This window comes from Dermacentor andersoni, chromosome 1 (assembly GCF_023375885.2).
Source record: "Dermacentor andersoni chromosome 1, qqDerAnde1_hic_scaffold, whole genome shotgun sequence".
NCBI classification, from domain to species: Eukaryota; Metazoa; Arthropoda; class Arachnida; order Ixodida; family Ixodidae; genus Dermacentor; species Dermacentor andersoni.
In genome coordinates, this window is record NC_092814.1 from 222,318,898 (window position 1) to 222,332,309 (window position 13,412).

General features: G+C 45.6%; 1 protein-coding gene across 3 annotated transcripts in view; it reads left to right on the forward strand.

Moving 5' to 3' along the window:
* Positions 1-13,412, forward strand: part of poe (E3 ubiquitin-protein ligase-like protein poe) — a 590,397-nt gene that overhangs the window by 225,409 nt on the left and 351,576 nt on the right. The window lies entirely within an intron of this gene.

The following is a 13,412-nucleotide window of genomic DNA, read 5'->3' on the forward strand; positions in this document are numbered from 1 at the left end:
TGACGCGCAAGTGTACAGGTGCTATAGCGTATACAAAGCAATCGGCCCTCGGTGCGCCTAGACTGTCCTCATCGCAGATGGTATTGAAGACTGCTTGTACGGCTGCGCCATACGCAGCAGCCACCAGTGCATAACGCCCCTTGTAAACATGAACTTACTGGGTTAACAAGTATGGTGTCAGCGCGCACAGGCAAACTGAACACATCATGCTCGGTGACTGTGGACGTGCACTGTCTATCGCTTCAATGCAAACTGAGCAGCGAGAACACAGCACACGCAAAGCTACAAGCCATCAGCCCACCTAGACTGTGCCCCGAAAGCAGGTAGTGTTCAAGATATGAATGAGTGAATGAACTTTATTTCCCTTTTTAAGAAAGCGGAGGGGCTGGGAGGGGAGAGGGAAGTCTATGTGCTCGAGTCCCAGCAGGCATCCATCACCACATTGTGTGGCTAGACGTCCGTCTACCAGTCGTGGTAGGCCTCCATTACCTCCTCAGCCCGCCTCGGGACTTGCTCCTATACGATGGGATCGGAGCTGTGCAGGACAGTCTCCCACATGATATCTGCTATCGGGACAGGGCAGAAGTGACACTTGGGCATTGGGTATGTGACGGGAAAGAATAAGTGCAAAGTGCACGGGGTAAGAAAAGTGCGAGTTTGTAGTTGGCACCACAGTATTTCTCTGTGGTGCATGCTAGGCACAGAGAGAGGTGGTACATTAGGCCTTGTTGTCTGTAATGTGTGCAAATTTCATGGAATGTGATGAGCGTGTGTCTATTGGTGTGTTGTTGGGAGTCATTGGGTTCTAGAGTTGGGCCCACATTTGCGGCCACTCGGTTCGTGAATCCTCGAGCAGCGGTATGAGCCATTTCGTTGCCTTGGAGTCTTTGATGTACTGGAGTCCAGACGATAGCGGTGTTGTTTTCTGGTTGGTGAGCGACAAGTACAGAGTGTGCGAGGTTGGTAATGTAGCCGCTACTGAAGTTCCGGATAGCAGTCTTAGTCACTAATGATGTCATCGCAATCAGGTAACCTTGATGCGAGGGCAATGGGGGCCTCATCTGCATTGCCTGCCGAAGTGGTCTTGACTGATACTGAACAATCAGTGTTGCCTTGGTTGTCTACGACTGCTAGAGCATAACGATGCCTAGTAATGTAGGCTGCAGCGTCCACATAGTAGACTCCTTCAGCCTTTCTGTAGCTGCATTGTAGCGCCTTGGCTCGAAGTTTACGGCTTTTGACATGAAATTCTGGGTGCATGTTTCTGAGTAGGGGCTGGATGAGGTATTGGCTGTGTATGTTCGGAGGGAGTTGATGTCGCTTGCTCTCATTAAATGATGGAGCATAATGAAATTGTCTCAGGATCTCACGTCCAGCTTCAGTGGTGGGGAGTCTGTGGTATTGTGGTGATAGATGTGCTTACATTAATTCTTGAAGGGCATTGATTGTGGCTGTGGCCATCGCCCTTTGTGTAGATGCTCTAATTGCAACACAAAGCCCCCGGGCGTCTGCGTCAGCAGGCGTTTGGTGTGTTGCGACACCACGTACCCGAGCACACGAGGGTTGGCCCCTCCCACGCGTAGCCGTGTGTGGCTTAGCCGTGTCTGGGGAAAGGGGGCTCCTGGGGGTTGAGCCGATGCTGGGTACTTGGACCTTTAAGGCCCCCCGGCGGAGGCAACACGCCTCTTTGGCCTCTGCTTCACATAGACGGCACCCCCAGACTGACCCACCCGGGGGAAATCGGCAGTCGCCTTTTCCTGTCCCCCTCTTCATCTATAATCTTTCTTCTGCACCTTTCCTTCTCTCCACTCCTTTCCTTATCTTTCTTTTTTTTTTTTTTTCACTCTAGTTTCTTGGTGGCGAGGGTTAACCTTGTGTGGCTAACCAGCCTTGGTTACACCATGTACGGTTATAGTGGTGGCGTACAGCTGGCGTGCGCAAGTCTTGAGATACAAGCCTTGTGGCGGCCCCAAGTCTTCAGATACAAGCCTTGTGGCGTCCCCATGTTGGGCTCGGTGGTGGGCGGCTGGCGCTGCTGCTGAAGACAAATGTTTTATTATGGCTACTCCTTCCATTTCCCTAACTGATCGTCCTCTAAAAAGGGGGCGCAACGAAGCAACCACTCGATTTTTCTTCAAGAGCTACGACAACTTTGCAAAGTACCATGTGATCCACAGTGATGGCAATATAACAGCCAGAAAACGATCTCCCTTCAAAGTTTCGAAGTGCCTAAGAGACGCATTAGGCCCAGGATTCAAAGCTACAAGGTTGGCTAGTGGCGACATCCTTCTGGAACTGAAAGACAAAGAGCAACTTAAAAAGCTTTCAGACCTCAAAATCATTGGTGACATAGCAGTAACTGTCACGGTGCACCGTTTGATGAACAGTGTTCGTGGGGTAATCTCTGATGAAGACATGCTTGACCTTAGTGATGAAGAATTGCTTGAAGGCTTTGCAGAACAAAATGTGACCAAAGTTCAAAGAATCATGATCCGTCAGAATAACACCGAAATTCCCACAAAACATGTAATCCTAACATTCGGCTCCACCACACTACCAGACTCAGTCGAAGCAGGCTATGTGAAAATCCGTGTGAGGCCTTATATCCCCAATCCTAGGCGTTGTTTCAAATGCCAGAGGTTCGGGCACAGCTCTCAGACATGCAGAGGGAAGTTAACGTGTGCCAAATGCAGTTCTAACGATCATCCATCTGATAATTGTAATGCTGAATCACACTGCACTAACTGTGAAGGGGATCATCCTGCATTCTCACGGTCGTGCCCAATCTGGAAAGAAGAGAAAGAAATTTTTGCCCTTAAGATCAATGAAAACATCACATTCTCTGAAGCGCGAAGGCGACTTACATTTCCTCGCAACAAAAGTTTTGCCGCTGTGACGAGGCAGGGGGCACTCTCACAACGGCCTAAAGAGCCCGCCCTGGTCACACGCAGTGAACCACGGGGGACTCCTCTGCCCCCACAGAGGCAGCACCCAGTGCTGCCAAATCCAACAACACGCAGACCTTGCTCTCGCAGGGCTGCATTACTGTGCAAAAACCGAGGCCCGAGACACGTCTCCCAGAGCCTCGTGACCCCGCCTCCACCGCCTCTGAGAAGGAGATAGAGGTTGACGCAAGTACATCGGTGCCAGCGGCACCAAAAGACAAGCACAGCTTGCTTGAGGGACGTAAAAAAGAAAAAAACCCTCGAATAATTCCACCAGAACCATAATAACATTATCACTCTACACAGAACACTCCCAAAAACACCTTTGTCATAATGGGTGTTCAGATATTGCAATGGAATGCCAAAAGGCTTTTGCATAACCTAGATGACGTCATTATCTACGTATAAGCCTAGAGTGTTCTGTGTTCAGGAGACGCACTTAAAATCAAGTGACTCGAACTTTCTAACTCAGTTTGGAATTTTTTGGAAAGACCGTGATGATGGACATGCTGCATCAGGTGGCGTGGCAATAATAATATCAAAGACTGTTGCATGCCAAAATCTCCAACTTAACACGCCTTATGAAGCAGTAGCCGTACGAGCTATTTTGCTTAATAGGTTTATTACTGTATGCTCTTTGTACATTCCACCAGACAAGCGGCTCGACATTACTGAGTTTGAAAAACTAATAGACCAGCTTCCTGAGCCGTATATTGTGGTTGGTGATTTTAATGCTCATAGTGGACTCTGGGGGGACTTACGCTGTGATGCAAGAGGCCGCGTAATTGAAAAATTCCTTCTATCCTCTGCAGCATCCCTGTTTAACAAAAAGTTCCCAACTTATTATAGCACTACACATAACACCTACTCCTCAATAGATCTGGCGGTTGGTTCTGCAACACTTCTGCCATTGTTTAAATGGAGAGCTCTCACAGACTCCTTTGGAAGCGACCATTTTCCAGTTCTCTTAGAGGCGATACATACGTATGACCCACCTGTAAATAAAAAAAAATATGGAAGCTAAATGCTGCAAACTGAGCAGAATTCAAAGAGCTCGCATATATGTCCCTTGAACCCGTAAGGCAGCTTGATATTGAAGAAATGACCGCCTATATAACTGAACACATTATTCATGCCGCGAAACAATCGATACCACAAACCTCTGGTAAAATAGTGAATCCTAAGCCCTGGTGGAATGAAGAGTGCAAGCAAGCATGAAAAGAACAAAACAAAGCATGGCATACGTTTTCCAAATATCCAACAGAAGAAAACCTTATAAATTTCAAACATGCGAAAGCAAATGGAAGACGTATTCGTTGGGAGGCCAAGAGAGCTACTTGGAGAAATTATATTTGCTCAATAAACTCATACAAAGATAGCCAGAAAGTGTACAGTAGGGTTCAAAGGCTGAAGGGGAATACCACACTACCCTTGCCCGTGGTAAATGACAGTGCTACTACATTAGAAGGGCACGCAGATTCTTTGGGCGAACACTTTGAGCACATATCTAGTTGCGCGAATTACACAAAAGCATTCCTAACATAAAAAAATTAGCTGAGTCAATACCCTTCTCCTTCCGCAAATCCCATAGCGATCAGTACAATTGCCCATTCACGATGCAAAAATTAAAAATAGCTTTGCGCAGCTGCAAAAACTCTGTGCCAGGATTAGACAGTATTAATTATGAGATGGTCGAGCACCTACCCGAGGAAACACTTGAATGCCTCTTATACCTGTTTAATAAAATTTTCTGCAGTGGTCGATTGCCGTCCTGTTGGAAGGAAGCTATAGTAGTACCAATATTAAAGCAAAGAAAAGACCCCTCCTGTGTACAGAGCTACAGACCTATCGCTCTAACAAGCTGTGTATGTAAGGTGCTTGAAAAAAATGACAAACCGCCGATTAATGTACTTTTTGGAATACAATGGAATTCTGGATCCCCGCCAAGCCGGTTTTAGACCAGGAAGGTGCACAACAGACAGCCTAGTCCTACTTGAGAGTTATATACGAGACGCATTTGTTCATAAACAATACTGTTTATCAGTATTTTTCGATCTCGAAAAAGCTTATGACATTACCTGGAGGTATGCAAGACCTCGCGTCGTATGGCATGTCAGGCAACATGTTTAACATAATAAAAAGCTACCTGTCCGTACGAAAGTACAGAGTAAGGGTGGGAACTGCAGTGTCGAAAGTATTTGTGCAAGAAAATGGTGTACCACAAAAAGGAGTGCTCAGCTGCACACTATTCTTAGTTAAAATGAACACACTACAAAAAACACTCCCACTATTTATATCCTACGCAGTCTATGTAGATGATATACAGATAAGTTTTAAATCATGCAATCTGTCCATATGCGAGAGGCAGATTCAGCTGGGAGTGAACAGGCTTTCAAAATGGGCTGACAAGAATGGCTTTCGCTTTAATGAAGAAAAGATGACATGCGTGTTATTTTCTCGGAAAAGAGGCATACATCCTGAACCGAATATTGCGATGAACGGGTATATGCTTAGTGTAAAAAAGGAGCAGAAATTTCTTGGCGTTATATTGGATGATAAGCTCTCGTTTGTGCAACATATAAAAAACATAAAAATTAAATGCTTAAAAACTATGAACATCCTCAAAATTCTTTCACACCAGTCGTGCGGAACTGACAAGAAATGCTTGCTCTGGCTCTATAACAGTTTGATTAGAACACGTATCGATTACGGGAACATCGTTTACCAATCAGCTTCACATTCTGTTTTAAAAATTCTGGATCCTGTACATAACCTTGGCATGCGGCTAGCCCTAGATGCATTCCGTACTAGCCCTGTTCCAAGTTTGCACGTAGAAGCTAATCAGTGGAACCTAGACTGACAACGTAAGTATTGTAGTTTTATGTACGCACTTAAGATTAGTTCCAACCGAAAACACCCGTGTTACAAAATGTTGAAGAGCACAGAAACGCAAACCCTCTTTGCAAAGCGGCCAACATTAGCAAAGCCATTTCCACTGAAAGCACTGTCGCTATGTGAAGAAAACAACATATTGCTGTCGGACGTTCACCTGCATAACACTGAGTTAGTAGCACCATGGGAATCAGTCACCATACATTGTGACTTCTCGTTCACAGGAACAAACAAAAAGCATACACCTTAAGAAGCTGTAAAACAACACTTCTTATCACTACAGAGTAAGTACAATTGTACAGAATTTTACACTGATGCTTCAAAAACTGCTGAAACAACATCATGTGCTGCAATTGGTCCAGATTTTGTAGCCCATTTAAGATTAAACACATACACAAGTATCTTCACTGCTGAAGCTCATGCTATACTCCTCGCAGTTAAAGAAATAACAATGAAAGAGATCAATCAATCGATAATATACACAGATGCCTTAAGTGTGGTCTGGTCGATACACATAGAAAAACAAAGAAAGAATCCGGTGATAAACACTCTCATCAGCAGCTTATCCTTAGCCTACAAGAGAGGGCTACATATTATAATCTGCTGGGTACCTGGCCATACTAGTATACCTGGTAATGAAGCGGCAGACGCAAATGCGGCTTTAGCAGGTCTAAGGCCCCAAATAGATGTAATGTAAGTTATGTTCCATATACAGATATGAAACCTGTCGTTCGAGGAATACTGCGTCACGCATGGCAAGAAGCTTGGGGACACAGAAAATAATAACAAACTTCACATCAACCAACCCTACATTACCGAAACACATGTACACCGGCATAGACAGGAGGAAGTAATCATGTCGAGACTGAGGATAGGACACACACATGCAACACACTCATACTTGCTAACCAGTACTGATCCACCGGTCTGCATTAGATGTGGAAATCAACTCACAGTCATACATGTTCTTATACAATGCCCTAGCATGGAAGCCACACGAAAATACTTTCGTGAACTTTACCGCACCAATTTACCTATGCACCCTGCATTTTTCCTATTGGCTGAGCCGATGTTCCCCCTCAACCGGCTGTTAAGTTATCTTATTGATGTGAACTTTTTGAAGAACATATCTTACCGCTTTTAAACTCATCTTCCCTACGCTACCCGAAATCCTACATAATCATCCTAAATTCTCTCAAGAAATGCAAGCCTAAGGTTTTAATTCCTAGGCCTTTACAGCCACCGTAGTACATCACAGGCATTGGAACCCATTATACCCGCTGTCGTGTTTATAACATTCTACCGCACTACTAAACATTGTTGCTGGCGCTCTTTGGCCGTTGTAGCCCTTGCGCCATAAAACACTAATTAATAAATAAAAAAATAATTGCAACATAAAGAGCAACTTTGTGTATCTTGCAGATCAAGCAATTTACAGTATCCGCTTCCTTCCTAGAGAGTGAGAGATATGGTAGTGAGAAGGTGATTTTGCTTAAGACAAAAGCCTTGATAAGTTGAATTAGCTCCTTTTCTCGAAGCCCTCAGTGTTTTTTAGAGATCCTATCAGGCGGAGTGTATCATCTACCATTGTTTGTACTGCTTGCAAGGTATGCTGATTTGCTCAGTTGCGCTGCAGGTGTAGTCCTAGGACCCTCATCCTATGTGGGGTATACGGTGCCCTTCAACTGTGACGTTAATATTTCGGGGCGACATCCTGAAGTGTCTTGTGGGGGGCACAAGGAGAAGCTGTGATTTGGTGGGGGACCACCTGAGATACAAGTCGTGACCTACTTGTTCGACCTGGTCAATTGCTGCTTGGAGGGTGTCTTGGATGTGCCCGTCAGAACCTCCGGTCATCCGCAGCATAATATCGTCTGCGTACAGTGTGAATCAGAGGTCAGGAATCTTCTTGACAGTGAAAGCTAAAGGTTGCTAGCCAAATTGAAGAGGAGGGAGGGAGGGGAGTACTGCCCCTTGGGCCGTGTCAGTGATTCCTGAAGTTATTTGACCAGATTGTTCGCTGCTTAATTGGAGCGTTGCAGTACACTTCGGGAGGAAGCTGCGTATATAGCGGTAGATTCTCTCTCCACAGTTTATACTGCAAAGTTTGCATAGAATGGCCAAGTGGGACACATTATTGAAGGCTCCTTTGAGGTCGAGGCCTAGCTTGTGTGTCACATGCGTCACTTGGTTCGATAATGTCTTCTTTGAGCCTTAGCATAACATCCTGACAAGAGAGTTGTGAAAGCCAGCATTTTCGAAGGAAACAATGGATTATGTTCGATGTTCTTGGAGAGGCGTAAGTGGATTACGTGCTCCAAGATCTTCCCTATGCATGAGGTGAGCGAGATTGGACAGAAGTTATCAATGTGAATTGGCTTATTTGGCTTGGGAATGAAGATCACCTTGGATGCTTTCTAATGTTGGGGTATCTCGCCCTCTTCGAGACAGTGGTTGTAATACTCGGTGAGTTTATGTATGGATTGCTCATCGAAGTTGCAAAGCGTCTTATTGGTCACAGAGTCTGGGCCTGGCACTGTGGTGGTTCGCACTTGGTTGAGGGCATGCCGAACATCTGCTTCTGTGATGGGGCTGCAAAGCTCCTCATTGGTTTCACCAGCATACTCGGGCATGGGGATTTGCGTAGGAGGGGGCATATGTTTGGAGGCCAGGTTGCTGAACATGGTCGACAGGTTCGCTGCTTGTTCATGTAGCAGTTTATTGATCTGGTGGTTATTGTGCGTCCTAGACTTAGTGGGGTCGAGCAGGTGCCAGAGCAATTGCCAGGTCTTTTTAGTGCTAAGATGACCATACGCTTCTTCAAAAACCTGAGTCCATTGCTTTGCCGCCAATTTGATAGCGTATTGTTGGATCTGAGAGTCCCATTTGGTGACTCTGATTTGGAGTTTGTGATTGTAACTTGCTGTTAGCCATTTCCTGAGTAAAGCTTGCTTCGCTTCCCACATGTGTAGGCGCTTGGAATCAATTGTAGCCAAGGGTGTGTCTAGCGGGAGAAAGGTGGTATGGGCCTCTACGTCTGCCTGTAAGGCGCTTGCCCATTTCTCTATGTCGGTAATGACTTCTTCGTTAGTGCTGGAGCGAGATTTTCTTAATTCTGTTCAATTGGTAAGCCTTAGTCGTTTCATGGCTAGCGGTCTGTGCTCAAAATCTACACAGAGTTCAGGGATGTAATGGCCGCTTCCTAACTTTTTTAGGTTTTTGCCACGTCACTTCCTAGCCAGGTAGGAAGAGTAAAGCCATTGTAGGTGGTGAAACCTTGATTCTGTATGTGCTGCTACAGAGCTCTTAGGGGTGGATGCGGAGTGGCCCCACATTTGATGGGGGGCATTGAAGTCGTCCATTACGACTAGCAGCTGTTTATTGGCGTTAGCTTTGGCTTGACCAAGCATGTGCTCAAAGCGGTGTTGTCGAGCATTAGGAGGGCTATAAACATTCAACACATATAGAGTGGTTGTTTGTGGCTTTGAGGTAGAATTTTGTTGATGGTGGCTGTCAGTACTGCTGAATGTGTCCCATTTAACAGAAAGATGTCGTCTTGCAAGTACTGCAGTGTTGGGCCTGTCTGTGTGAGGGTCTTGAAACGTGTTGTATCCAGGCAGAGTGACTTTCCTGTGTGTTTCCTGCAAGGCTATAATGTCAGGGATCTCGTAGAAATAGTGTTAGACAAGCGTGCTTATTGCAGAACCCCTTGCAGTTCCACTGCCAGATGACCAGACTACAGGCTGGCTTCATCATTATTGTCGTTATGAAGGATGGGAACTTGTGATATCGCCGAGTGTCTTCCCCAGCTGTCAATTAGCTCTTGGAATCTGCAGAACTGTGCAGATGTCTCACAAATAATTGCATCAAACTTGCTTTGTAGCCGATTTTCAAGGGCAAGAAGTTTATTTTCCAGGGTGTTCATGCGGTCACAGAGGACAAATATGGCATTTTCAGCAGTGTTGTCAATGTCTGTTATTTCGGCATTCTTCCTTTTTGCTGGTGGGGGCTGCATGTGTGGTGAAGGTGGCCTTGGAGTTGCTGCTTCAGTCATAGTGGATGCAACAGTGTCCATTTGTTCTGTCTGAGGGCGTGTGAGTGCGGCCGCAAGCGTTTGTGGCAGTGGGTTGGAAGTAGCAGCAGGAGTGTCATTGATTTCGATGGGGGAATGGAGCATTGCTTTGAGCTGTGTGAGTTACATTTTTAGGCATTTCGTTCTGATTAAGCAAGTACTTGATGAGAGAGCTATCAGCACCTTGTGAGGAGCTGCTATTTGCTGTGCTGTGCTGCATTTTGGACAGAGACATATGGTCACATTGGGGCAGACATCTTGGCAATAGCCAAGCTGTCAGCACTTAGTACATTCCTCCACTTTTTGTTGATAAGGTTGGCAGTGGAGGTCTGTGTGGAGGTAATCAATGTAAAAGGGGACCTTTGAGCCTTCGAAAGTGACCAGGATGGAGTCCGTAAAGCCCATTCTTCAAGCAGCTAGGATGTTGATTTCTGGATTGGACTCTCGGAAGTTAGCCAACATGTTCCCTTCTACCAGGGATGCTGGCAGCTTGATGATACCCCTACACAAATTTTTGGGGTCTGCCACATGCATGGAGACATCATAGCTCTTGCCCATGAGGGTGAGGGTGGTGATCCTCAAATAGCGATCAGCCTTGTCCATGCAAGAAGTGCTTATGATGATTGTGTTGTTAATCTCGTTGGCCTGGAGTTGATCTAGCAATGTTGCAGCCACGGAGAGGCCAGTGGACTTGATGACGATGTCGCGGTGAGAGACTGGATGTATGTTGGCGCAGTTGATGCCACTGTGCACACGAAGAAGGATTTTGTATTCAGCGGCTGGGAGTAGAGGAGGACGAGGCAGAATTTGGCGCACTTGCAGTCGAGTTTTAAGGGTGCTTGGTGAAGTGGGCGAAGGCTTCTTGGTGTCGGAGTAAACTAATTTATTGCGCCAATCAAAGATCTCTTCCAGAGTCATGTCCGTGACGCCGACCTGACTCATGCCTGCAGCTGTTACCGCTGACACACACTGCCGGCATTGCGCAGCAGGGGCGCACGCTTTCACTCGCACACACAGTGTACGGCACGCGAGGATGATGTTATCACGAGACGAACCTGGTACACCCGTATCGCAAACGAAACCTGTAGCAACTACACGAGACGGACCTGGTACGCCCGTATCGCAAAAGATACCTGTTGCAACTACCGGAGGAAGTCAACCCAGCGCAGCTCTGCCTACTTTCCTCCTCTGTAACGGTTGCCTCGTTTCTCTTTCACCACTTCGCTCAACGTCATCTAGACTTTCCTCTAGGTTGCGTTGCTTTACTGCGTGCTCAGCACGATCGTTCATACTTTTGCTAACTTGGAGCCTGCACCGATGACCTGTGAGACAGCAGATGCCTGCTTTAACTCCCTAGTGAACTTTTTTTCAGCAACACGAAGGCACGGAAGGATTTTTAAGGTCATTAGGTGAGATGACATCGTTTGTGACGGCTCACTGATTTGTACAGAAGTGCCAAACATCCATCACGGCCTGGATGAAACCAATCAAGAGTACCACTTGAAAACAGTTTTCTATAAATAAGTTCAGCTAAATAAATGCTTTTTATGTCATTTTTCTCTCGTTTTAAGTCTTTGTCTTTTAACGTATTGAAGTAAGATATTTGGATGCACCTGATCTTTTGCCAATTAATCCTCTGATAAGATGAAGAAATTTTTATGGTACTTTTGAGTTTGTCTTAAAGGGAGTCTACTGTGATGTCACGACACCGTTTCAATTTAACAAAGTTTTCACAAGCATGTAATTAAAGCCTGTATGGATAGTAAATCTAGTAAAACACTATAAAAATGTTAATTGTAGTTGTAGTAAAATAAGTAGTAGTAATAGTAAAATAAGTAGTAGTAATAGTAAATAATAGTAATAGTAACTAAGAGTGAAATACTATAAAAAGTAAATTCCGCATTAAAAGTTCGAGTGGCAGAAGTGCCAATGAAGCACACACGCTGGGACGCAGTATGCAGGGAACAGCGCTGTGCCCTTTCTTGCGTAACAACTTGCAGAGGCTGTGATGCGTGCGGCAGCTCGGAGCACTCATAGAAACACGAGAACTGACTATTCCTTCAGCACAAGGTGGGTGGGGAAATGGCGATCGCGGAGTAGCCTGATTAAGCACCCGCTAGAGGGGGGAAGGGGCAGGGGCCCGCACATCTATCTGCGCTCTTCCCCTAGCACACACGTCTCGCCTTTATTCTTGCTGTAACTGCGCATGGCTGTTCATATGCAGGCCATGTGCCTTATCTTGGTGGTAATCTTTGACAAGCACAAAGGCCGAGCCAAGATGTTTGGTGCCTTCATGCGCATTTTGTTTGGTGACAAGCGACGTAATGGAGATGGCTGTTGCATTCACTCGTCGCCTGCTAGTCATGCCCCACGCAAGCGACGACTTTGAGTGATGTCTCCCCGATGTTGTTGGTATGAGGGCAGCAAAAACGTGCCGAAACTGGCGTGACGCGTGCTTTATTATTTTAAGCTGATGTGTTTTACTGTAAAGAGCAGCATGACATATTTCTGAGGGTCTTGTAGTGGGTTCTTATCCTTGCACATCTAAAAATTTTGTCATTTGCTTGTTACGGGTGACAATCGGTAGTACATTACTGATGTACATTCAGTTCTGGTTTTGTGCTATTGGCTAGTCGCTCATAGCACTTCCAGCTGACGAGTGACGAATTCTAGATTTCTAGAACTGAACGATTGAGCGACAAGAATGAGCGATCTGTTCGCGCAACGGCCCGTTTCGTCACTGGTCACCGCCGTGCATAAAATCGCTCTCATGGGGTTTGGGCTTCAGTTCAGTTCACGTTGAAGCGAGAGACAGCACGAAGGTCAATTCGCTCTCTGCTGCTGTCGCGCTTTCTCACTCCAGCGTTCTGACAGCGTGTGTGCGTGGTCATCGAATGAGATGTGTTCATGTTTGCTTGTGCGCACGATACCATAATTGTTAATGTAGTTAGTACGCAAATGTTTACAAGTTTACACGGCCGATAAAACTACTATGCTTACTTCGTATAGCTGTCTGCTAATTTGCTATCGCTATTGTTGCTTTGCCTTTCGGGTGAAACTGCAACTTTTTCTTTTTTCTCAGAATCAATATCCGTATCTTTTTGCACTTTTGTTTTTAATTTGAGGGTGCCATCTAATGACTGCTGCGAGTGATAAGCACAGTAAGCCATGGTGTCCAAGGTTTACAGTGCTGCTCAACGCAGTGTGCTAATCTCAGGTGCCATGAGATACGCTGATGCATTGATCTTGGCACAATCAGCACCATGTGCCCTGGCACTCATAACTACACTATTATGTCCCGACCTTCTTGCAATTTGTTTATAAGCGATTACTGATAATGTACTGTCCACCAGGAGTGCTCTGGGAATTTGTGAAATTCGCATTTTAACAGTTTTCCGCTGCAAGTACAACTTCATTATATCAAAATTCAACTGTATTTAGATACTGTTTGGAATGATAGTTTCGTTTTTGTGGGTCACCTTTGTTAAGTGGAACCTATTTTG